This window comes from Anabrus simplex, chromosome 9 (genome assembly GCF_040414725.1).
Source record: "Anabrus simplex isolate iqAnaSimp1 chromosome 9, ASM4041472v1, whole genome shotgun sequence".
Classification (NCBI taxonomy): Eukaryota; Metazoa; Arthropoda; class Insecta; order Orthoptera; family Tettigoniidae; genus Anabrus; species Anabrus simplex.
The window spans coordinates 113,847,592-113,875,309 of record NC_090273.1 but is presented as its reverse complement, the minus strand read 5'-3'; the positions used below and the strand labels follow the sequence as shown (position 1 = coordinate 113,875,309).

At 39.8% G+C, this 27,718-nt stretch overlaps 1 protein-coding gene across 1 annotated transcript in view; it reads right to left on the bottom strand.

Annotated features, from left to right (window-relative positions):
• The window catches only part of fusl (fuseless), a 526,426-nt gene extending 500,975 nt beyond the window's left edge, over positions 1-25,451 (bottom strand). Inside the window, exon 1 of the mRNA XM_067154029.2 lies at positions 25,444-25,451. The gene's annotated coding sequence lies outside the window, so the exon portion shown is untranslated. The remainder of the gene's footprint in view (positions 1-25,443) is intronic.
• Positions 25,452-27,718: the final 2,267 nt, after the last annotated feature.

Sequence of the window (27,718 nt, the reverse complement as noted above, 5' to 3'; positions counted from 1 at the left end):
AAATGCATCACGTACCCGTCGTCTCTTCCAATTCACACATTTTAAAAACTGAGCAAAGTTTCTGGAAAATCGGGTTGCTAAACTTGGCGGGTTCCCCTCGTTAGTCTCCTTACTCCCAAGTCTTCCCAGCAAAAAGCTTGCAACATTTTCGTAACACTATTCCTTTGTGGGAATCACCCTGAACATATCGTGCTGATTTCCTTTGGATCTTTTCCACTTCGCGTATCGCGTCCTGGTGTGGGTCCCATACAACAAAAGCATACACTAATTCGGGTCTTACCAGAGACTTTTACTCCCTCTCCTTTACATCCTTACTACAACCTTTAAATACCATGTGAAGAGATATGTATCCTTTCTTTACATCCTCATCAATGTGATCACCGCAATGAAGATCATTCGTTATATCAACCACTGGGTATCTACATGAGGTACTGTCACCTCATCAACACAGTAATTAAAACTGAGAGAATTCTTCTTGGATAAACTTACAACCTGACTTTTCATCTCGTTTACCATCATCTGCCGTCCACCTCATAACATTGCTGAGGTCTTCTTGTAGTCGTTCACAATTCTGTAACTTACACTCAACTCTCGATTTACCGTAATCGGATCAACCGCGTTGCGGCTTAACCGCGATATCAAAAACACTAAAAATGCACCAGTGTTAGGAGTTACAGTAATACAGAATTACAAAGGGTCGGAATAATATTGCCACGATGACGCTCTCATCACCGAAAAACTTGTTTTGAGAAACTTGAGAAGCAAAATAAAGAAAAAGTGTTTCTCGGTATAAAAATTGAAAACCATGACTGATTATTTTTCAGAAACAGTAAAGTTAGGTAGCATGAATTTTTTTCCTTTGCTTTATTAGTTTAATCGAAAAGTGCTGTTTATTTTTCCGTTTATTAATTGTGCTTCGTGCTACTTTTACTGCAACGTATTGGGTAAGTTAATAAAAACAATACAGTGGTATAATTTATTATCATTTTCAGTAAGCCCTGCTTTAATCGTGTATACAATCTTATATGAAATCTTACCTTATAAACGATGCCGGAAGTGTCGTCTTTCCTGGGTTACACAGGCATTGTATCTGGTAACCACATTCTCGCTGACCCGAGTGAATTCTGCCACTGTAATGTTTCTGATTTCATTTGTAATGTTTTCTTTCAGTTTCTCCGATGTGTGAGGATTTGTTCGATACACTTTTTCTTTTAGTTTACCCAACAATTAAAAATCACACACTGTTAGATCTGGAGAACGAGGGGAAAACAGACCAGCACTGCTCACTCTGTCCACAAACACTTCCGAGATTGTAAGAACGGAATCTTCTGGTGTAAGAGCAGGGGATGAATCTTGTTGAAACCACCCACGCGATTTTTCTTCTTCCGTTAAGTCATTGAAGAACGGCGTCAAAATATCATCTTGGTACCTCTCTGCGTTTATTGTCATCTCGAAAAAACAAAGGCTCAATTATTCATCTTGCACTAACAGTCCACCAAACACCGATCTTCCTATCATAATGAGGGACTTTATAAACACCGTTAGGATTTTCTGCACACCAATAGCGAGAGTTATGACTGTTCAAACGACAATTAAGATGAAACCAGAACTTTTACATACGAAAATACGGTGTTGCAATGATAACTGTCTCACCATGTTAACAGCTGAGATTCAGACTGGCGACTCATGCTTGCCAGGTGAAACACGTGCAACCCGCTTGCAAGGTCCAGAACTATGCGCGCGCCTCCAAAACTGCAGCTGCCATAGCGCAGAGTACAAACAACGGGCGTTCGGTCTGGCTTAATGTGAGATACCTTGTATATACAGGGTGAAGCGTAATTCGCGCACTCGGGCGTCGCAGCGCGACTCCTCACATGCCAGCAATAAAAAAATGTCTGTTACAAATTTTCGTCTTGCGAGTATATCCGGTAGAAAACAGACGTTGAAGAGCAGCAATCTGGCAACACTGTAACCATATGTAGGGTAAGTACCGCTGTCAGCACGTTCTCGCCGTGTTGTACAGTTGGTGCAATGCGTAGAGTTTTTTGTTGGCATGCAGGAGGTCGATGGTTCGATCCTGGGTTGAGGCGCATTTTGTATTTGCTAATTTCCATCTGACATTACCTACTGTAATACAGTAAGACACCGTTTCTGAGGTCCCATGTATCCTACATTTACAACATTTTGTAACGCTGAAACAACAAATACCTGGTTAGACTAATAAGAAATAGACAGCTGAAACAAATGACCAGTCATAGGACAGAATAACTACACAAACAATATCACTTTCGATATGCTAAAGATGATAGCACAGTACAATAACACAACATCTACTTGTCATTCACATACTTCATGTATAATAATAATAATGTTATTTGTTTCACGTCCCACGAACTACTTTTTAAGGTTTTCGGAGACGCCACCATACTACATGTAATATGATCGCGCAGATGTAGCACATTAGCACTAATACTGTCCATATTAAATTCACGCCCACGACGTGGGAAGGGCGCCTTTCAAAGCTGACCAATGAAAACGATTGTTCGCCCATTTCTATGATCGTAGTATGTGAGTGCAAATGGTTTCTAGAGGACCCGCTGCAATCGCTGTTGACGATTAAGATGCCAGATACCATACCACCTGGACTACATTTACGATATAAAAAACATACGCCTCAACCCAGGATCGACCACTCGACCTCCTGCATGCTAACCAAAAACTCTATCCACTGCACCAACTGTACAGTACGACTAACTTCTGCTGACAGAGGTAGTTACCCTACATGTGGTTACAGTGTTGCCAGATTGCTGCTCTTCAACGTCGTTTTTCTGCCGGATATACTCGCAAGACGAAATTTTGTAAGAGACATTTTTTTATTGCTGGCATGTGAGGAGTCGCGCTGCGACGCCCGAGTGCGCGAATTACGCTTCACTCTGTATACATACATAAGAAAACATAAAGGTCCAATAATACTGCCCTATGAGAACCCGTCTTAATCATTACAGGATCAGATAACGCTTCATCTACTGTAATTCTCTAAGTTCTACTTTCTAAAATTCAACTACCCATTCAACCAATCTAATCCAATAGCCCTCATTTTTGACAGTAGTCTCCAATGGTGTACGCCAGGGCCTCTCAAACGCCCAAAATCTCACGCGTGCAAACCGAGGAGCAGAGGCTCTGTGCACTGCGCATCGGTCCGACTCGGCTGAACTCGGTTTGATTCGGATGGTGTAGTGTGCTGAGAGCGACGAAACGTTCGGTGATAGCTTATTTATCAGTGAAATAGATAAGCGCAAGACAACAACATAATAATAGAGAAACCTGTTTCGAAGAAAGCAAAGACTTTCGAAAGCCCATTTCAATCGAACTGGCAACTTTCGTATTTTTTTCTCAGTCGTGGCGATAAAGCCATTAATTACAATAATTACGCGACCATCAAAAATATCTGTTTTTCAATACAAAGGCTTTGCTCGAATTCTACTAGAATTTGTCGAAGGAGGTTTTTTCTAAGCTCCATCGAGAAGCAGCTAAGATTATTTCTATGTTTGATTCCACATGCATATGTGAAAGTTTTTCCTGTTTTGATTTCTATGAAAACTAGGCTGCGTCCGAGTATTTCTGATCGTAATTTAAAGAACACTTTCAGAATTGCTGTCAGCTGATTCCTTGTTCCAGATATTACCGGTATAATTGCAAAGACAAAGGAAAAGAAGAGCTAGAGAAAATAAATTGTGTGTTCAAACTAAATTGAAAGAAGAGTTTTTTTAACACCAGTAACATTGTTCCATACAACAGTGTGTCTGCGCTCACCGCTCTCACAGTGAGGGGAGAAAGAGCGGGAAGGTGAAGAAGGCGGAACGGGTGAGACATGTGTAGGGAAAGAGGAATGGGGGTTTGCAGTCTGGTCAACCTAGTGAAGTCGTCTCCTGTACCTTGCGCGTCCAGTGCACCGGCGCATACACCCTGAGAGGCCCTGGTGTATGCTATCAAAAGCCTTGGTTAGGTCAATAGCGATACAGTCCACTTGACCTCCTGAATCTAAAATATCTCCTATATCTCAAAATATCAAGCGTGTATCGATGTCGAAACACTCGAGCTTATGAAATCTCCAAAGTTAAGAAACATTGGCCATTCTAGAACTTGGATGAGTTACTCAGGAGTATCGGGAACTGACTGGCCATCCTACATCTATTATACTCAAGCTCACGATGCCTAACAAGTGAACCCTGATTTTGTGATTTAGCTAGGAGCAGTGAAAAGGCAACGACTTGCAGGTTAGTTATGAAAGTAGTGCGAATGACTGCTGCGTGAATAGATGGGAACAATGACAGGAGGATGCTCGTAGTGAGTATACCTATAAAGGCTCATTTAGAATGAACTCAATGGATGAAACCGCTTTTGATGATGGAAAATAGGAAAATGATGAAATCGGCCGTGAAAGGTAAGGGAAGCAGAGGAACATCAAGGTGAGAATGGTTGGACTCAGGTTTTAATGATTTAAGGTTACAAAGTGCGGAGCGAAACGACACCACAAACAGATTTACAAATAGAGGCTTGCGGTGGTGGTGGTGGTGGTGGTGATTATTGTTTTAAAAGGAAGTACAACTAGGCAACCATACTCTATACATAACACTAATCTGAGAGAAAAAATGAAAGGGATCTGACACTTCGAAAAATGAAGCTATCGGCCAAAGGAAGACAAGGACAACGAAGGGCGTAAAAATGAAAGACTCCCTAAGCCTCGCAACCAAATACCGTCGGTGTCGGAAAAGAAGAAGTGTTTAGCATAGGAGGTCGGACAGGATAGATGAAAGTGAGGAGCCTGGCACAAGTAAGTGGAAGCACCGCCAGGACTCAGATAACGGCCCCATGATCGCCAACCCACGCTCCCTAGTTAAGAGCCCTTGGGGGTCCCTTTTAGTCACCTCTTACGACGGGCAAGGGATACCGTGGGTGTTATTATACCAGCCCCACACATAGTGGGAAGAGGCTTCTGGAGAAGCTTAGTAAACACACAGAGGATTTCAGACTGAATTTTGAAATGCGTAGGTGATTATAATAAAGACATATACATGTATGATATAATTATTTATCTGCTGTGCTTTAATACATTTACACGGCGGTGTCTGACTTATTCTACACCCTGAAACTCACCGCAAGGTGAGGTGATATGGTGGCCTACAGAGCCCATATCACTTTACAACAAAAATGACTAATGTTTTGGAATGATAGCTCTGATATGCATAAAACTAGTTTGAAACGACAAGGACGCAACAACTTTTACGTTGCACCGATATAGATAGGTCTTATGGTGACGATGGGACAGAAAAGGGATATGAGTGGGAAGGAAGCGACCGTGGCCCCAGCATTTTCCTGGTGTGAAAATGGGAAACCACGGAAAACCATATTCAGGGCTGCCGACAGTGAAGTTCGAACCCACTATATCTAGAATTCAAGCTGAGAGCTACGTGGCACCAGACCGCGCAGCACTTGCCCGGTACGATACGGACGGTACACGTAGAAAAGAAGATTTTCAACCTTACCTATGCATTCGATCAGTTTTTGAGATACTCATTATTATTATTATTTAGCGTATGATGAATACAATATTATATACAATGTGTACAACTACCATCTCAAGTTCATAACTAAAGTTCCATGTCAAAAGTTGAGAGCCAGATAAGAGCTTCGCTTGAGACACAGTGTAAGTCCTCTATAGAGCCTCTATAAGCACGCAAAGGACACTCAAATGCAATGTGATCCACTGTCTGCTCCTCTTCTTCGCAGTCACGTTGCGGTGATGTCTTCCATCCCCATTTGAAGAGAGTTGCTCCACATCTACCTTGGCCGGTCCTAATTCGGTTTAGCATTCTCCACTCTGGTCTGGGAAGGGAAAAACTATCTGGGCACTTGCAGGGGTTCTCAATGATGTGATGATGTGGTAACGAGGATTGCTGTTGTCATTGTTTTTTCCAGGCGTCCGATACATCGAAGGAAGTGTCCTGTAGATTCGTTGCAGTACGCAAAGAAGGGTGTCTGGATTTCAGTCGTTTAGCTGGAGAAGCTGCTATGTCAGAATGAATAGGGAGGTGAGGATTCTTTTCTATTTTCTTCCATAAGTTAAGCAGTGACTGTAATCTTCTTAGGGATGGAGGTGGTATGTGACTTAGGGTGGGAAGCCAGTGTGTGTTAGTTGGTCGGATGCATCCTGTAATGATACGCATTGCTTGGTTCAGCTGGGTGTCTACTGGTCCAGTGTGAGCACTGTTAAGCCAGGTAGAGCGGCGATATTCAGCGACGGAATAAGAAAGTGCAAGAGCAGTGGATCTCAGGATTTGAGCATTAGCACCCCCAGGATGTATCTTCCAGCTTTTGAAGGATGTTATTCCTGGTCTTGATCTTAGCTGACACATTATAGAGGTGATTCTTGTAGTTCAAGGACCTGTCCAGGGTGACTCCCAGGTATTTTGGGTTACTACAATACTGTAGATTCTCTCCTCTGAATGGTATGGTTGGTTTGTACCCAGCACTTTTATTCCGCAAGTGGAAGGTAGACACAACAGTTTTCTGAGGGTTTGGTCTAAGGTTGTTCTGATGAAAGTAACTGTCTAGAATCTTTAAGTCTGATGTAAGCATTGACTCAGACTCATCGAAGTGTTGGTGTTGGGCGACCAATGCGATATCATCTGCGTAGATGAGTTTTCTGGATTTGGTTACTGGAAGGTCATATGTGTACAGGTTAAATAGAAGAGGGGCCAATACAGAGCCCTGAGGGAGTCCTCTATTTATCTTATGTAATTTACTTCTGGAGTCTTCTGAAAAAATCTGAAAGTACCTATTACTCAGCATGTTACTGAGTAATGTGGAGAGTTTCAGGCAAGGGATGATGCTGATAAATTTGAGACGGAGCTTATCTTGCCACACGGTGTCATATGTAGCTGTCAGATCTAAGAAGACACCCGTACTTACCATTTTGTTCGCAAATCCATTTTCAATATGGGTAACTAGTGCTAAAACCTGTTCTTCACATCCTCGTCCAGGTTTAAATCCAGCTTGCTTGACTGGAATATGCTGATTTATTGTCGCAGATAATAATAATAATAATAATAATAATAATAATAATAATAATAATAATAATAATAATAATAATAATAATACAGGAACATAGAAAACATAACAGAAACCATAAGAAAAAGGAGATTGCAATTTTTCGGAAATATTTACAGAATGGATGATTTCAGATTAACAAAAAGGATTTTCAAGTACCTTTGGGACAAAAAGGCAACAACTAGCTGGATTCAAGAAGTAAAGAAATATTTAGAAAGAAATAATATAAGAGAAGAAGAAACTATGGACAGAGAAATTTTAGAAACAGGGTAGTAAGTATGGAAGGATTCCAAGGAAGATTGAACAAGAAGCCTGGTGCGAAGTGGTCCAAGGACAGAAGGAAACAGCATAGTGAAAGGATGAAAGAATATTGGAAGGAGCGGAAGAGAAAACGACAAAGTATGAAGAACTGAATTGAAATTGGTACGTGGTCCTTAGCAGGCCTCATCGGAAAGAATAATAATAATAATAATAATAATAATAATAATAATAATAATAATAATAATAATGGCGCGCGGCCTGCAGAGAAGCCCTGTGCAGGTCACTTTCGACTTGACACCTTATACTGTCTGGCTCCATGGCTAAATGGTTAGCGTGCTGGCCGTTGGTCACAGGGATACTGGGTTCGATTCCCAGCAGGGTCAGGAAATTTAACCATAATTGGTTAATTCCGCTGGCACGGGGGCTGGGTGTATGTATCGTCTTCATCATCACTTCATCCTCATCATGATACGCAGATCGTCTACGGGCGTCGAATCAAAAGACATGCACCTGGCGAGCCGAACTTGTCCTCGGACACTCCCGGTACTAAAAGTCATACGCCATTTCATTTTCATTTACCTTATACTGTTGGTGACCTGCATATATGTGATGATATGATGAATTCTAACGTTGGAAACGAGTGAGCCGGCCATGCGGTTAGGGCCGTGCAGCTATGAGCTTGCATTCCTGAGATAATGGGTTCGAACCCCACGGACGGCAGCCAGGCCCGGTGACAGGATTATCGGGCCCCTAAATCCCGGTACACCCCACCCTCATTTAATTTCGACCAGAAATGCGAACTTGCAGGTTATTTCATAACCAAGATTAACATGATCATCAGCCCCTGGCGGCGGAGTTTGCACCAAAAATTGGTGTAATAATGGCATAAAATTGGTGCAAATTTTTTATCGGTGCATACGTGTTGTATTTGTGGTACTAATATGGTGCAGAAGCGACAATGGATGCACCGATTTAACACCAATGAAAATGTACCAAAACTTTACCATAATTACACAATTACTCCACATTAACTCACACCATTTTTATACCAACAATGTTGGTAGAAGTGACATTTTACACCACAGTTATACCAAAAATTAAGAATATACATCAGGCAATTTCTGCACAAATTGTGCGCCAAAAATACGCCAAAGTCTTCTTTCAACATTCTTTATTGTCAACACCACTGTTGAACCAAATTTGCTTCAAAAATCCTCCACAGTTTCACCAAAGATTTGGGTGTATTTGTAGAATCACCTTGGTGTCAGCGTCAGCGCTACCCTTTCTCGGTCTCTACACTCCAACTTTTGTATCTTATTGTAAATGTCGCTGTTATCATACGTAAATTTAATACTTCTTTAGCACCTCCGTTATCTGGATATTATCCTTGTAACCAACAATATTTACACACTGCTGACTGAATACTTCTGCCTTTTGAAGATCCTCACATACACACTCCCCTTGTCCATTAATGATTCCTGGAATGCCCTTCATGGAAACTGTTTCTGCCTTAAAATACCTATATATATCTTTCCATTTTTCACTACAGTTTGTACGACTGCCAATTATGCTTGCCATCATGTTATCCTTAGCTGACCTCTTTGCTAGATTCAATTTCCTAGTGAGTTACCTCAATATCTCCTTACTTCCACAGCCATTTCTAACTCTGTTTCTTTCCAACTTGCACCTCCTTCTTAGTCTCTCTTCCTCTGTTATAATAAAGTGGGTGTTTACCGTTCCTTACCACATTTAAAGGTACAAATCTGTTTTCACATTCCTAAAAAATTGCTTTAAACCCATCCCAGAGTCTGTTTACATTTTTATTTATCGTTTTACACCGATCATAGTTACTTTTTTTAACTCCCTCATACCCGCTTTATCAGTCGTATAGTATTGCCTAATAGTCCTACATTTAAGACCTTCCTTTCTATCACATTTAACTACGAAAAAAACAGCTTCGTGATCACTAATGCCATCTATTACTTCGGTTTCTCTATGGAGCTCATCTTGTTTTACCAGCACCACGTCTAGTATATTCTTCCCTCTATTTGGTTCCATCACTTTCTGAATCAGCTGTCCTTCTCATATTAACTTATTTGCCATTTGTTAGTTATGCTTCCTGTTGTTTGCATTACCTTCCCGATTGACATTTGGTAAATTGAGATCACCCACTACAATCACGTTCCTTTCCATGTCGTTTCCCACATAGCTGAATCAGCGTCTGCGCTACCCTTTCCCGGTCTGTACACTCCAAAGACATCAAGTTGCCTATTATCTTTAGAAATCAGCCTTACACATAGAATTTCATATTTGTCATCTTTAATCTTTTCGTAGCTTACAAATTCTTCCTTCACTAGAGTGAATACTCCCCCTCCTACCATTCCTATCCTATCTCTACGATACACACTCCAGTTCCGTGAGAAAATGTCTGCATCGATTATATCATTTCTCAGCCATGATTCAACTCCTATTACAATATCGGGTAAGTATATAGCTGTTAAATTAATTATATTCCTTTCTTTACAATACTTCTACAGTTCAACACTAACATTTTTATGTCATACTTGAATTCCAGTTCCCTGTTCCCTTGTCACCACTCCCTAGATCACCCAGTTTCCCTGAATGTACCTCCTTATAACCCTTCTAAACACATTTCCTAACTTACACGTACCACTGCGGTTTAAGTGAAGACCATCTGAGCGCAGATCCCTTTCTCCTACCCACGCATTAGGATCTAGAAATCTCACTCCAAGTTTCCCACATACCCATTCCATAGTCCCATTTAAATTCCCAATCACCTTCCAGTCAGTATCCCTCCTACACAGTATTCCACTGATAACAATCTCAGCTTCCTGAAGTATGTTACAGTTACATGTTACAATGACTGTACAGTGTACTTACTCGTACTTAAAGGAAGTATTCTAAGTGTCGTCCTTGTACCAGGATTCAGGAAATCCTGGAAGATAATGCCACAGAAACCGAGGTAATTCCGTCCATTGGGTTTGTTTGGTAAAATGTACGATCACCTAATAACCCTTATCACACATTCAGTGAGAAACTTCGCTCATATGGTGACACAAGCACAGCATGTGGGTAACATACGAGTATTAAGTAAGACTGTTTTCTTGTTCATTAAAATAACTGCATTTTAACCAAAAAATCTAATCACATTTCTTAATGTTGTATTGGTACTTTTTCCTAACTAGGATGACGTTTGCACACAATAAAGTCAGTTCTGGCTGGTAACCACAAATTCTAAATGATCTCGCAAACAGCTCGTTTGCGGACCTCATGTTTACTAAGACTTTTTTTGCTTCTAGTATCATGCGCTTACAGTTGTTTCATTTGCGCTATTATTTATGATATACCCTGTATATTGGAACATAGAACTGAAACAGTACGGAAGATACGATTGATATTTGTTTGGACATTTATACAGAATAGATGACAATAGGTTAACCAAACAGATCTTCAAATATATTTGGAACAAGAAGTCAACAAAAACCTGGATTCATGATTGGAAAGAAACTATATAAGAGAAGCAGAAGAAGAAGCAACAGAGAGAGAGATTTTCAGAAAGAAAGTGTTAAAATGGAAGGATTCCAAGGTCGAGAGTGAGATAAAACAGGCTCAAAATGTTCCTAGGAGAAAAAAAGGATAGATAGTGAGCACATGGAGGAGTATTGGAGGAAGAAGAAGGTACAACAAAGAATGAGGCATTGAAATAATCCTTAGAAACCCCTACTAAAGGAGGAAGAAGAATAAGAATGACATGTTTAGCTTAATCCTCAGATTCTTTCAAATCATTTATGTGCAAGCTGAACCACAATTGGGAGCGCACGTAGAATGACTGGACTGCGTATATAAAGGTATTGGACAAGGGACTGTGACATTCAAATTATATTTCAGTTTACAGACTGACCTAACTTTCTAGGCAGCAGGTCCTTAGAAGGACCGTTTATTGACTCGCAGTCCATTTTGTATGATATGATATATTATGCCAGGAGATCCAAAGGATTATCGGACAGCTAACGTTGTTGCTCACCCAGGAGACACGTGTAGGAGCATACTTCGTTCTCGTCATCCTCCCCTCAATACTGCAAGGAGACTTGTTGAAAGTGAATTCAACATGACTAATCGTTAGAAGCAATATTGCGGACGATCTCTGCTTCACCAGAACAGCAAACTATGCCATGCATTACAACTAAGCCACCAGGTTTTGAGCTCCCAAAAAAATCTGGTATACTCTAAACAGAATGAGAACAAAGTGTAGCCGATGTGCAGATTCCCTCTACAAATGGTAGAAAATTCCTTCTCCTGGATGTAACTAACTACGGTGCTGAAAGAAAAAAACTGTTAACCACGTTATCCAAGATTGTACACTAACGGCCTTTTCAGGGGGATCGAACTGACTAAAATAAACTGCATTTAATTACATAAAAGATGTAAATCTGTCATTGCGACCCTTTCTGTATTCAGTATTGTAAATAGTTTTCTTTTGAAGTTATTTTTCATTCATATTATACTGTGTGGATCAGTGGTAGAGTGTCGGCCTCCGAATCCCAAGATAGCGGGTTCAAACCCGGCAGAGGTAGTCGGATTTTTGAAGGGCGGAAAAAAGTCCATTCGACACTCCATGTCGTACGATGTCGGCATGTAAAAGATCTCTGGTAATACATTTGGTATTTACCCGACAAAATTAATTAAATGTCAGCCATAGACGCCCAAGAGAGATCCGGTTTACTCTGTCTGCCATCTAGCGGACCTAGAGTAAAACGGAACCTCGAAATTGACGAGCAGACAGCCAGATGGCGTCAAATCGAAATGTCTGCACACGGTAGCTGAGGTCATACGATTATTATTATTATTATTATTATTATTATTATTATTATTATTATTATAATAGAGATTTTTACTATACGGTAAATAAATAAATAAGCAATATATTTTTCACTTTTTTCATAACAAAGTCGCCCATTAATAATTAGTGGCACGTTTACACAACGTACACAATCTGAGGAGGTTCTTTTCGAACGAGATATGTATTTTTTATCACTAGAAAATTGCGGGGTTTATTACAGCTATCTATATTTATTTGCTAGTAGCATTTGTAGATATTGAAAAGGCTTCTTATAATGTAAATTTGGACCAACTCTTCAAAATTATTAAATCTTCGGGATTAGACTGGAAAGATAGGAGTCTGATACTACGACTTTATGAAGATCATACCACAATAGCAGACATGAAAGGAAGCAGCCAGGAAATAAAAATCAGGGAGTAAGACAGGGTTGCTCAATATCACCGTACCTCTGTAATGTATTAATCGAAAAGGCTGTAAATAAGTTCAAGACGAACACGAAAAGAATTAGAATAAATGGACAACAAATCCATTGTGTTCGATTTGCAGATTATTTAGCAGTGGTTGCAGACTCAAAAAATGATTTATCCAAGATGCTGAATATACTGTCATCAAATTTATTAGATTTATGCTTAAATATTAACGTGAAGAAGACAAAAGTATTAGTTGTAATTAAACATCCTGAGCGAAATCACACCAACATCAGGCTTGCTAACAAAGTAGTGGAACAACTCACCAGTTTCGCTTACCTCGGAAGTCTAATCAAAACTGATAACTGTTGCAGCAAAGATATAAGAATAATAGTAGAGCTTGCCAAACAAAAGAAATCTTCTGACCAATATACATCTAGATATTGAGATTAGGAAAGTATTATGGCGTCATTTGTGTGAAGCGTACTCTTATATGGATGTGAATCTTGGACAATCCAAGAACAGGATAGGAAATGGCTTGAAGCGTTTGAGATGTGGGTCTGGAGGAGAATGCTAAAAGTCAGTTGGACTAAAAAAAAAAAGAACCAACGAAAGTATCCTGAGAGAAATACAGGAGAAGAAACAGCTGATGATAACAATACATAGAAGAACAGCTAAATTCATTGGACACACAATGCGTCATAATACCTTCCTAACCAATCTACTAGAAGGAAAGATCTTAGGAAAGGAGGGAAGAAGTCGACCTAAGAAGTAATTCCTTCAAGTACTGATGCAAAACATTGGCTGTAGTTCCTACTGTGAGATGAAACAACAAGCTGAAGACAGAAGACAATGGTTAAATCGACAAGGCATTGCCTTTTCACATTGATTGATTGATTGATTGATTGATTGATTGATTGATTGATTGATTGATTGATTGATTGATTGATTGATTGATTGATTGATTGATTGATTGATTGATTGATTGATTGATTGATTGATTGATTGATTGATTGATTGATTGATTGATTGATTGATTGATTGATTGATTGATTGATTGAGTAGCTTAATGTCGTATTAACCCATCGAAGGTTTTTGGTTACGCAAGGATGAGAAAGTAGCAGCCGTGGCGTAAATTAAGATACTGCCCCAGCATTTGTCGGGGGTGATTTTATAAATGTGTATCTTGTGATCGACAGACTGGAAAAGTTAAAGGTTATATTCGGTAAATATTTCAGGTAATCACCACTGATCTGCATTTAGGACTGTCGTCCAGGTGGCAGATTCCTTGTCATTTATTTACCTAGTCTTTGCTTAAATTATTTCAAAGAAGTTGGAAATTTGATCAAATATATCCCTTGGTAAATTATTCCAATTTCTATTTCCTCCTCCTATGAACGAGTAACTTACTCTCCCCAATTGGTGCTCTTGAATTTCATTTTTATCTTCATATTACTTTGAAAAGCTCCATTCAAGCTTATTCATCTACAAATGTAATTTTATGTAGCTCGGTACATACCGCCTAGTCAAGCGGCCCGTCTCCTTATTCCAAATTATTCCCAGTCCGAAGTTTGCAACATTCACGAAAACTACTGTTTTGTTTGAAATCATCAGGAAGAATATCATGCCGCTTTCCTTTGAATCTTTCCTAACATTTAATTAGTTTTATCTGTTATCCAGATACAAGTGGGGTTGAAATTATGATTCACAATTGAAATCTGAGCATTTCCTAGTCCACATAGACAAAGCCAAAAACAGATAAAAAGAATAAGAAAACCGAGTGAGCTGGCCGTGTGGTTAGGATCGCGTAGCTATGAGCTTGTATTAGGGAGTTAGTGGGTTCGAACCCCACTGTCGGTAACCCTGAATATGGTTTTACGTGGTTTCCTATTTTCACTCCAGGCGAATGATGGGGATGTAACTTAATTAAGGCCAGCATTCTTAGGCAAATTTATCACAGAAAATACCTTTGATGAATGACTGACAAACTAAATCAGGTTACGTGAACTCCAGAAAGTTTTTACTAACCTAACTAGAACTTAATTCAACACTTTTTGCTGAAATATCTTCCGAACAACAAAATCTCTTCAAATGCCTGTCACCTCAGTTTTCATTTTGATAATATCACACTTACCTGCGAAAGACCCTCCTCTCCTTGACAGCGTGTGTTATTATGTACAACCCTGGTCGAAGTCAGTATCAGCATTCATCGTACAGTGATGTAAGGATCTTCTCTGCCCGCAGTATTTTATAATCTCGCTACAGACCATATAACAATTATCTCGATAAGTAATCGGTGGCTTCTGTTCTTCATTGCGAGTTGATACTATCATTAGAAGAACTGTTGCATATATTTGTCTCTGTTGTTTGAGTCATCAGTCCACATGCTGGTTTACTGCAGCTCTCCATGTCACCATATCCTGTGCTAACCTTTCTCATTTCTACGTAACTACTGCATCCTACATCTGCTCTAATCTGCTTGTTAAATTCATACCATGGTCTACCCCCTACCGTTCACTTCCCTCAACAGCCGAACAAGTCTTGGGTGTCTTAATAACTGTCCAAACATTCTGTCTCTTCTTCTGGTAAAATTTAGCCAAGTAGTTCTCCTCTCACGAATTCGATTCACTATCCCTTCATTTATGATTCGATCTATCCATTTCACCTTCAGCATTCTTCTGTAACACTTCATTTCAAAATCTTCTATTCTCTTTCTTTCTGGGCTAGTTATCGTCCATGTTTCACTCCCATACAATGCCAGGCTTCAGACGAAAGTCTTCAGAAACATATTTCTAATTCCTTTACCAGTGTCCGAAGTGAGCAAATTTACTTGCTTGTCCTTGACTGTATTTTATGTCCTCCTTACTTTTGCCACCATTAAAGTTATTCTGCTACCCACGTAACAATGTTCATCTACTTCCTTCAAGACTTAATTCCCTAATCTAATATTTCCTGCATCCCCTGACTTTGTTCGACTGCACTCCATGACCTTTGTTTTGGATTTATTTGTTATCATCTTGTACTCCTTCCTTATGATTCTCCCCATTCTATTCAGAAATTTCTCCAGATCTTCTGCAGACCTTCCTCTCCTTGTCATTTCAGCTTTGAAGTTCCCGAAAATTTATAGAAAAAATTATAGGTAAACATAATCCCAATTTGTAACAATTCCTTACAGTATTTCGAGCGACTTCGATTATTTAAATAAGTGACTTGGAGAAAAGACAACGGTTAAAAAGTTACAAAAACATAAAGTATTTCTTCCCCTTATCGAAAAATTATGTTGATCTATTATCGACACACACTTTTTTTAAATACAAGTTCCAATATCTGTATAAAATTTTCGGAGCCGGCTTTAGTAACTGAGGAGGAAATTATAATCTGATGATATTAACGTTCCTATTTTATTTTTCATGACTACCTAACTTCCAGGAACTTACCTTCATCTGTATCATTACTAAGAAATACCTTCATGATTACTCGTAGAATGTTAAAAATTAAATAATTGAAAAGGAGGTTCAACCTATTCAATACTTAAAAGAAAGAAATGCAGTAATCACATTCCTATTTAAATGGGACCGGTTTCGACCTTAGTCCAGGTCATCATCAGCCGTAAAAACATGTACGATGTTTATGAATATTGGAGGTCAGTTTCACACTCTGATAGGCACAAAGACACGACACCACATTCTGTCATGCACAAAGTCACAACACTATCAACGAATATACGAAGATCAAAAATAACTTGAAGTCGCAGACGAATAGATTTGTAGACTTAACTTCCCGCAACCGTGACAAATTCTGGACCTTCAAAACATTCTCCACTCTACTTTGGCGTTCGACCGCAGCGCATGACCTTGAATGTGCCGCGCTGATCACCAGGAGCTGGCGGCTTTCTACTACAAATCTATTCGTCTGCGACTTCAAGTTATTTTTGATCTTCGTATATTAGTTGATAGTGTTGTGACTTTGTGCATGACAGAATGCGGTGTCGTGTCTTTGTGCCTATCAGAGTGTGAAACTGACCTCCAATATTCATAAACATTGTACATGTTTTTACGGCTGATGATGACCTGGACTAAGGTCGAAACCGGTCCCATTTAAATAGGAATGTGATTACTGCACTTCTTTCTTTTAAGTATTGAATAGGTTGAACCTCCTTTTCAATTATTTAATTTTTAACATCAATAATTTCAATACGGAACAATGAAATTTTTATCTTTAAATACTCGTAGAATGTTTATTCAGATATTGCCGTAATTAATTCAACGGCTTGTCTCATTTTACAAGTTGTATTACCAAGAGTGAAAGACTACCTATTAGATTTTTTATGGTTCCGTGATAACTTAAAAACTCTTGGTTCCAATTCTTAAGAATTTTAATTTTCGGGTCCACCGTACAATACTTTCAATTTTCCAAAGAAAATAAGACTAAATTTATCTCTTAAATTGTGAGTGTTAGTGTATCAAGTATTGAAAAGCGGACCCTATTAAGAACTGAAACATAGAGAAAGAAGGTCGGTTCAAAATGTCAAACCCATGAAATAATTCTTCGTGACAGTGCGATCTAATAGTAAGATACCAACCTCGAGAAATTACATATAAATTCAAATCATAAACCCAGGTGTAAATGTCTTCCTTTCCTTCCATATCCTTCAAGACAAGGTCGTCCCAAGGAGGGAGATAGTCCAAGAGAGGGGAGGATGTGATTCAGGAGCGTAACCAGGATCGGCCGATGGGGGATGGGGGGAGGGGGGGAGGCGTGATACTTACAAAATGCTGATAGAACACAATGAAGGTACTTGTGCGGTGCGCGACTTGTCATTACAAGGTCACTGATACAAGTGAATTGCGCTGATATTTGGATTTCAGTAAACTACAAAATCTTACATTATAATAAAGAACAAGAACAATATGATCAAGGTCAGAAGTTTTACAGCGGATGATATTTTCAGTTTGCAATCTAAAATCCAATTTTCGAGCCTTCTTATAAAATAGATTCAATAGATCTGTTGGTTTTACAATTATATCTCTGAATGTTTATTGTATTGTTTATTGTCAGTTTCTTTTTGTAAATATTCCATGGGTGGTTCCAAACCCCAGTAACACTCCCCCAGAATATGCTCCTGGTGTGATTTACAACGCGCTTAGGGAGGGAGCGTCAACTATTTCAAGAAATAGGGCGTCTCAGCGATACATTTCCTCCAACATACACGAAAAAGTCAGTCGTACTGCAAGGCGTGCATATCATATAGAACCAAATGGGCGACTCTTAACTACAGCTTTCTCCGATAGGTGGCTATGTGTGTTCCAGTCAACGAGCTAAAAAAGAAGTTCCAATGCTTTTGTCCTAACGTGTTATCGTTCACAGATCCGAGCAAGGTTGGCAGATCACCAGTAACTGAATGGGTATCAATCTATAACATCACACATCATGAAGGTTGCGAACGCTCATTGCTGTATATCCTGTAGCTCTGTAGATAGTATTATGAAGACGCGTCTACCTAAAACTGAAATTTCTAATCCTGGCTCAAAATAATTACAGGACTTCTTTTTTTTTTTTTTCTAGTTGCTTTACGTCGCACCGACACAGATAGGTCTCATGGCGACGATGGGACAGGAAGGGGCTAGGAGTGGGAAGGAAGTGGCCGTGGCCTTAATGAAGGTACAGCCCCAGCATTTGCCTGGTGTGAAAATGGGAAACCACGGAAAACCATTTTCAGGGCTGCCGACAGTGGGGTTCGAACCTACTATCTCCCGAATACTGGACACTGGCCACACTTAAGCGACCGCAGCTATCGAGCTCGGTACAGGACAATTAATCAGGGTAGACACTTCAACGTAATGCCGGTCCTATACACATTTACGATGACAGACGTGCATAACGAGCAATAGCGACTGTTTTGAGGGAAGTGGGGAAGCTGTGAAAGTAACCATCGTGTTGCGTGGCTGCCTACAATCTAGGCGCCAATCCACGAACATACTGACTGTTGTAGTATATTGTACCGATTAATAAGTTATATTAATTCTTAAACTAAAGGAAAACCGGGCGAGTTGGCCGTGCGGTTAGGGGCGCGTGGCTGTGAGCTTGCATCCGGGAGACAGTGGGTTCGAATCCCACTGTCGGCAGCCCTGAAAATGGTTTTCCGTGGTTTCCCATTTTCACACCAGGCAAATGCTGGGGCTGTACATTATTTAAGGCCACAGCCACTTCCTTCCAACTCCTAGGCCTTTCCTATCCAATCGTCGCCACAAGACCTATCTGTGTCGGTGCTACGTAAAGCCACTAGCAAAAAAATAAAAAAATAAAAATAAAAATAAAAAGCTAATGGAAAACGAAACATTTACTACCTGTACACGTGCTTTGTGATTAGAAAGAAGCTTGACGTTGCTTATTCGAAATGTTTATAGTGATATCTGGTCGTATACTGGTTCCAATCATTTATTAATAAAACGTAACGTGTCGCACCGACACAGCTAGGTCTTACGGCGACGATGGGGTAGAAAAGGGCTAGTAGTGGGAAGGAAGCGGCCGTGGGCTTTCTATTTAAGTTGAATGTAAATACAGTCGATATCTGTTATAACGACCCCAAATGGACCGTCAATCAACGATCGTTATAGGCGATAGTCGCACAAACCGGTATTCTTTCTTTGTTTTGCTAAAAATGTTATATCTGTAAATTTTAGGCTGCACATTTACATGTTAATTAAGGCGACACTCCGGAGATAAAAATTGATATTTTGGTCATTTGGGTGTAATTTTTTAATGACTGAAATTGAAAGGATTTTCTTTTCTCTTGTCAAGAAGTTATTTCGCTGAATTCAAAAATTTTATCGCTGTTATAGTACTTTGTTTGTCAATTGTAACTCTACATTTAAATCCATTTTTTCCGTAATATTCTGCCAAATGTAACAAAATTTGTATGGTATATGTATCACAGCTTTATTAATAAACCTGCAAATGGAATTTTTGATCGCAGAATTTTTTCAAATAGTAGGGATTTTTAAGTCCAAAATTTTAATTACACAAATTTTAATACGATATGTCTCCTTATATAAATTATGTACAGAAAAATAGATACCGTATGTAGTGCTTTTAAAAGAAGTATTATCTACCTAATTACGAATTTACATTAACATGTTAATTAAATTTCATGAAAAAATGGAATTAAAAATTTCAAAAAATATTTTTGGAAATCTATTAATTGTGTATGAAAGGAATGTTCGTGATACCTCTACTTTTATGTACGTGACACTCCCACAATGTTTCGTGAAAATCCATGCATTAGGTAAGAATATATTTTTATCTGCGGAGTGTCGCCTTAACAGAATTAAGTAAAACTTCAGAAAACTTGTATTTACAGTACAGTGTTAGTGGAGTGGAACTGCGAGCAATTTCATTAGCTTTCGTTTAAAGAGTAGGTCCACTGATTGGCACATTGTTTGTTCTTTGCTGCTTAAACTATATTAGTAAATGTTCTTTAATATCTTTGTGCTCAGATGATATGGGCCGCTTGATTTTTAAATAATTTTCTTCGAAAATAGACTGTATTTTCTCTATTTCCAAATTGTGAAATCTTTCAGTGTGATACACCCAAATCCTTCCCCCTTTATCTAATCTCCATATGTGTGTGATACTTCTTCAGTATTAAACACTTTTCTCTTATTTTCTTTTGCGACATGTTCATAGCGATGCTTCTTTTGACTATTTAACAGACTGATTTGAAATCTACAATAATAAGCGTTACATTGTTGTCAGCAAACCCCAAATATATAACAAACAAAAGTCAACACTGGACGTTATAGCCGATACATTTCTCCGAAAATTTGATAAAATACGTCTTTTTATACGATATATCGTAATAAGCGATGTCGTTATAAGCGATGTCGCAATAAACGGGTTGACTGCAAATATTTATTCGGACGTTTATCCTCCTGGCCCTCAGCATTTATATAATATTCTATACGGTCACAATAGTACTCACGTATATCAGTATATTGGGAAGACCAACTCTAATCAGAAAAGTAAACGGCAGCTCTGACCTTCGAAGAAAGAACTTATTGACAAAGGAAAGGACTATGAAAGGATAAAAAATTTAGGACTCTCCGTTCTCTACAAACTTTAAACTTGCGTTTGGGAAACGGAGGATTCGAACCGTCGGCAGTCCTGAAGTAAATTTTCCGTGGTTTCCTATTTTCACATTAGCAACTACCGAAGCTGTTTTGTTTTACATTATTATTTTCGTTTTCCTATTTATTTTATATCGCACCGACTCAGAAAGGTCTTACGGTGATGATAGGATAGGATACGGTTAGGACTTCGAAAGAAACTATAGTGGTCTTAATTAAGATACAGACAGCATTTGCCTGTTGTGAAAATAAAAAGTCGTGTGAAATCTTCTTCAGGGTGCTGACAGTGGGCTTCAAACCCACTACCTCCTGGTTCCAAGCTAACAGCTACCGCGCAACCAATTTGCTCGTTGAGCTGTGTTTTAAGTATAGCCACGACAGCTATCACCACATTATTAATAATAACAATAACAATAAGCTTTATACTCACGTCCAGAAGGTCTCTGTTGTCATGCGGAGAAGAATAATTGCATTTTATGGCCGCTTGCTAAGAATGAAACAAACAGGATTATCGGACAAGATCTTTACCTATTTTTACAGAAAGGAAGACCCAGCCAACTTGGTTCTAGGAGGTGGAAAGGGACCTACAGGAGGTGGGAATCACTTATGAAGATATCCAAGAACACAACCCACTCAGGAAAAAACTAAAAGACCAGCAGGGTTTTCGAGAGAAAGGCCAAAGTTGAAGACGGGAAAGACGTGGACGGAGGAAAGTAAAGAGCAACACCGGCGACGAATGAAGGAGAACTGGGTAAAGATCAAAGCCCAGAGAAGACGAAGAAGAAAGAGCTATGGGTTAAATTACCTTTTTACTAACAGAGGTCTGAAGGGACGTCCCAGTGCCCAAACTTCGCCTTAACAAGAGGTCAGACTATGTACACCGTAATCGATTGGCATGCATCTTAAGCTGCGTTTACACTGAGCGCAATTTCCTCGCGAAAGTCACTCGGGCGAAACTTACTCGCTTCGAGTGAAATTTCGCACTACCCAAAACAGAGCGCAATTCAGAGCGAAAAATAGCGCGAGTGGAGCGAGCCGCCTTCGACAAGCCTGAAAGCTTCAGTTCTGGTTTTGCAGCCAACATAGAAAATTATTTTGTCCCTCGAGCTGCTGCAGCTGTGCATTACCTTTATGAGTTAATTTGTTTAAAATCGTCATTGCCACTGTTGTTTCATTGTTTTTTCATTGTTAGACACCTACATGGGACCGTACTACAATATTTCATCATCACACAGTAGATTAGTGTCATAAAAGCGTTGTAAAGTTAAAATAAATTGAAGTGTTGCGTTTTTTGTGCCGGTCACTGTAAGTTCCTCAAAATGACCCAAGAATGCTCAATGCCGGTAGGTTCAAAAAAGTAATGAAATGACAGCAATTGCTTACTTGATCCGGTGACTCTGCTCTTATTTTCTTTCGATCTCTCGTTTCGATATGATCCCAGTAGCGCTTTCATCTTCCCTTTCAGTGTAGAAATAGGAAAGTTGAGTTGAGAACTAATTTCCTTCCACGCATCTTCTCTTTTATTGCGATTGAAATAGTTTTTGTTTTTTTGGATTCCACATAAAATCTCTATTTTTGTAGAGCTCGATGAGCTGCAAGCACTGTTCTTGATTCATCCCTCGCGCAACTACGAGGACCACGTTTACACTGAGAGAAATTCGATGAGCGAAACCCTTTGATGCGCGGACAAAAATCGACTGACCTCCGGCTCGCAGCGAGGGCCCTCACTGCGCAATTACTCAGGGGTGAGGGAGCGTCTACACTAGGCGCAATTTCCTCGCGAAATAATTTCGCTTAGTGTAAACGCAGCTTTACTCTTAAATTCCGACCGACTGCTCCGGGATTGGATCCTGCAAGCTTGATATCAGGATGTGTGTTTCATTACTGCGTGTTTATGAATGCAAAACTGTATGCTAGGACGAGAGCGTAATGCAATGCTAACGTAACAGAGAAAATTGACTTCATTAGGTGTTTACAGTAATTGGTAGAAAGTTTGTTCTTCTGCTTAGGACTATAGGATAGGACACGGCTAGGACTTGGAAGGAAGGTATAGTGGCCTTAATTAAGGTACACAGGTCAGTTTCGAACAGCCTTCTAAACACTACAGTTCCTAACTACAAAATGTGGTGGTATATTCCATGTCAAAGAATTTTATTGTGAACTAGCAGGATACCCGTGCTTTGCTACGGTTTTAAATTGAAATTTTCTTTCAGAGTTATACATTCTGGGGGTAACGCTGTCGGTTTAACCTGTAAATACACCCTCAGTCATATGTCAAACAGTTTTGGAGGATTTTTTTTTTTAAATTCGGATCCAACGCTCATTTGAACTCCATAGAATTGAAATGTTTTAAAAACCCTATCTTATTTTAAAATCCAGGACGCAGAAGCGGCCAACATGTGAAATTTTGACTTCGTTGAACATTAATGGAGGAATGAATGTCTTGTTTTAGGGATCGAATGTTTTAAAAAATGTTTCTTATTTACATCTAAGACATATAAGATCAAGTCTCATGTAAAATTTTAATTTTCTACCTGAAACGGTTTAGGGATGAACATTATTTTTATCACAGACAACATCCTAGCAAAACCCCTTACGGGAAAAGTTTTTTGAAGTATATGATATTTGATGCCCAGGAGGTAAAAGAACAATCTTCTTGTAAGATGAACTTGGTACGTCAAACAGTTTTGGAGGGATGAATAATTTCGTATCCACCGAGCTCGATAGCTGCAGTCGCTTAAGTGAGCCAGTATCCAGTATTCGGGAGATAGTGGGTTCTAGTCCCACTGTCGGCAACCCTGAAGATGGTTTTCCGTGGTTTCCCATTTTCACACCAGTCAAATGCCGGTGCTGTACCTTAATTAAGGCCACGGCCGCTTCCTTCCATTTCCTAGGCCTTTCCTATCCCATCGTCGTCGTAAGACATATGTGTCGGTGCGACGTAAAGCAAATAGAAAAAAAATCGTATCCGGAGTGAACACCATTTAACCCCTTAGAGGTAGAAGGTTTTAAAATAGTTCATATTTTTATGCCGAGGATTTAGAATATACACCGTCATTTGGAATCCTGTTTTGGTTAGTTAAAACGTTTCAGAGGAATGCCTTTTTTTTCTTTTCTTTTTGATCTTAAACCCCATTTAACGTCCTGTTATTTAACACCTAGGATATCCACACGAAACCCCTTAGTCAAACGATTTCAGTGGAATTAATCATTTTGTCATCAGTCATCACCCCTCCGCCACTCAAAATCCCTTAGCGGTGTATTGTCTTAAGACCACTTCTTAGTTAAAATCTAAGATACATAGGAGCAATCATCATGTGAAATTTTAACCTCGTAAGTCAAATGGTTTCGGAAAAATTAATATTTTGGTCGTCAAGACTCACCCCCGAGACAAAACCCCTAAGGGTGTATTGTTTGAAGATCACTGATTATTTAAAAGCCAAGACAGAGGAGCAACTCATAAAAAAACCGGTTTCAGAAAATTGAACATTTTGTCAGGCCTCAACCGCCAGCAAAACTCCCTTAAGGCTGTATTGTTTTAATCTTCCACTTATTATTATTATTATTATTATTATTATTATTATTATTATTATTATTATTATTATTTTCCACTAATTGTAGGTACAATTTATGGATGTTGAATGGAGAAAGGGCATAGCCCCACATACACGAAAGTGCCTCCATCACCACTTAAAATTACAATATTTAAATATACAATTACATTCTACATAGTGTGCTTATATACAGTTACCGTATTTACAAGGCATTTTTACATAATAAAACTTTTTAAAAAATACCATCACCCCAACCTGTATTGTTTTCAGACCACTTCTTATTTAAAATCCAAGAAATACAGTTGTAACCCTCATGAAACAGTTTCAGAGAAAATATTTTTTTTCACTTTATTTGACTTCTATCTTTCTTTCTTTCTTTCTTTCTTTATCAGTTTACCCTCCAGGGTCGGTTTTCCCTCGGAATCAGCGAGGCATCCCACCTCTACCGCCTCAAGGGCAGTGTCCTGGAGCTTCAGACTCTTGGTCATGGATACAACTGGGGAGGATGACCAGTACCTCGCCCAGGCAGCCTCACCTGGTATGTTGAACAGGGGCCTTGTGGGAGGATAGGAAGAGATAGACACGGAAGAGGGAAGGAAGTGGTCATGGCCTTAAGTTAGGTACCATCTCGGCATTTGCCTGAAGGAGAAGTGGGAAACCACTTCTAGGATGACTGAGGTGGGAATCGAACCCACCTCTACTCAGTTGACCTCCCGAGGATGAGTGGACCCCGTTCCAGCCCTCGTACCACTTTTCAAATTTCGTAGCAGAGCCGGGAATAGAACCCGGGTCTCCGGGGGTGGCAGCTAATCACGCTAACCACTACACAACATAGCCGGACATTCGTGAGATTTGTGAATAAATCTCACGAATTAAAATGTTTATGAATAATTCTAGGAAATGATTAACGCGAAATTAAAGCAATGGGGTCAGCCGTATTTCGCGAACATAAATTAACGCGAAAAATTCACGCCCTTACGCTTGGCTCTCTTTAGCTTAAGAAATTGCTTTCGTTCGATATCATTAAAAAAATCATTTAGTTAAGTTTAGCGTAAGACTATCCGAATATGCTCAATAAACTTCCATAATATTCATAATAATCATAACCTACTGACTGAGTTTACCTGGGATGTTGTTATCACCAACTTCCTGAAGTTACTGATCTCAGAGTGAGTGAGCTTCCATCCTTGTTGTCAATGAGCTTTGTATATCACGTGTGACATCATAAGTTCAAACTTTGGTTAGAGAGTACGTCGTACAAGGCAATGTCAACAGTTGCTGAAGCTAAACAGTTTAACAAATAATGACTTTACTTCACACATTTAAAATTCAAATTGTAGCTCGTGTGTGTTGTGATGTAGTTGATAAGACCGTATGTCGATCCTGCAAATTCTAGGTGTGTAAAAACGAAACCTTCATCCAGAGGGCTGTGTAGATGAAACCTTCTTCTTCTTCTTCTTCTTATTATTATTATTATTATTATTATTATTATTATTATTATTATTCGCCACTTTTCCGACACCTGGTAGAGTAGCCGGTACGAGCTGCATCGTACATGTAGACTTGGCCTTCTTTTACGATATGGCAGAATGCCTTTCCTAACGCCAAAGATTTTTGCCAGGATTTATTGAACCAACTCAGTTAATAAACACGTTTAAAGGCGCGAACCTGGTAGACAGGGGACAAGAAAGCGATCCTAGCGGCCGGGCATTGAACTTCAGCGTGACCACTTCCAGAGCGTTTTATGGGCTCTATTTTCAGGCCTTGTATTATAATGTAGGCAACGGCATATACACTGTGCGTTCGGTCTTAGTTTATATGGGGGACCGCTTAGCAGTACTTAGCACGACCTTGAGCAGCCATGTTCGTCAGCTAGCAGCTGATTCCCAAAAACCGTAGACATTCACATACAAAATGTAAATTTGCAGCACTCACCGTAAGGATACGAACAAATGCAAGCTTCAGTAACAGCTCTGGTTTCCCTTCAAAACGAGATAACGAGGAAGTTCACATCAGGGACCACAGCTACTCTGGTTGGAGAGGGGAAAACGCATAAGACACGCCCGAAATTTTTCGGTTGGGTGGCCATCATCTTTAATCGCCCACTCAGTCGGCCCAATATAAACACAAACAGGCAGACGCCTAGTTGGCAGTCGCCTATCCTCATCATGACCTACTGCTTCATCCCTGGCGTGGAACTCAACATTCCCGAAGACCACATATATGAAGACCTCCAAGCAGCCAACGTTCTAGTTCTTAACGCCTTCAGACTACTGGACGGCCAGACCGCAGCACCATCTACTCACGTTTTAGTCCACCTAGAAAGAGAAGAAGCCCAACGCCGCCTGTTCACCACCGGAGCAAACATCCATAATAAAACCTATGCAGTGAGGGAAGAAGGAGGTGGATAAGGACGTGAAGAAGTAGGAGATGGGAGAGGATGTGCGTCTTGCCTAAGTGCTTTGGATATAACACTTTATTGTGATTTTAGTGAGTTTTACAATTCAGAGTGATGGATGCGGTGATATAATTCTTAATGATGAGTATGATGTGCCTAAGTCAGTCGGAAGTAGGGTCCGGGGTAGCTATGGGAGGTTAGGAACTGGAGGGTGGTGGTGACGTTATGGAGAGATAGAATGAAGAGGCGAAGAAGGTCGTACGTTTGGAGAGGTAGGGGGATGGGTCCAGTTATGAGAGGGAACGGAGTTTGTTGTGGATATGGGGGAACACAGGGGAGGGTTGACTGGGAGCACGCATCTCTTGGCCAGAGAGAGGGCGATCAGAGTAGATGGCGAGTACAGAAGGCCACCGAACCAGGAGCTATACAGTTATACCGAAAAAATCACAGACGTAGCCAGGAAGAGGCGTCTGACCTTCTATGGACATGTCACGAGAATGAACCCAACTAGGATGACCTACCAGCTTCTCAACTACTGGGCAAACAGAAAGATAGGGAACCATGGCTAACAGAAGTGAGGAAAGACATGCAGGAACTGGGAGTTACTGAAAATGACATCAGAAACCGAGCACCTCTCAGAAGAATAATCAAACAAAAAAGGTTTCAGGACAGACCATCATGTAAAAAAGGAGGCGCCCTTTGCACAAAGGAGAGAAGAGAGAAGCATAGCCAGAGAATGCGCGAGTATTGGGTAAATATCAAGTCCAATAATAATAATAATAATAATAATAATAATAATAATAATAATAATAATAATAATGGTTTTACGTCCCATTAACTATTTTTTACTGTTTTCGGGGACGCTGAGGTGCCGGAATTTATCTCCTCAGGAGTTCTTTTACGTGCCAGTAAATCTACCGATTCGAGGCTGACGTATTTAAGCACATTCAAATACCACCGGACTGAGCTAGGATCGAACCTGCCAAGGTGGGGTCAGAAGG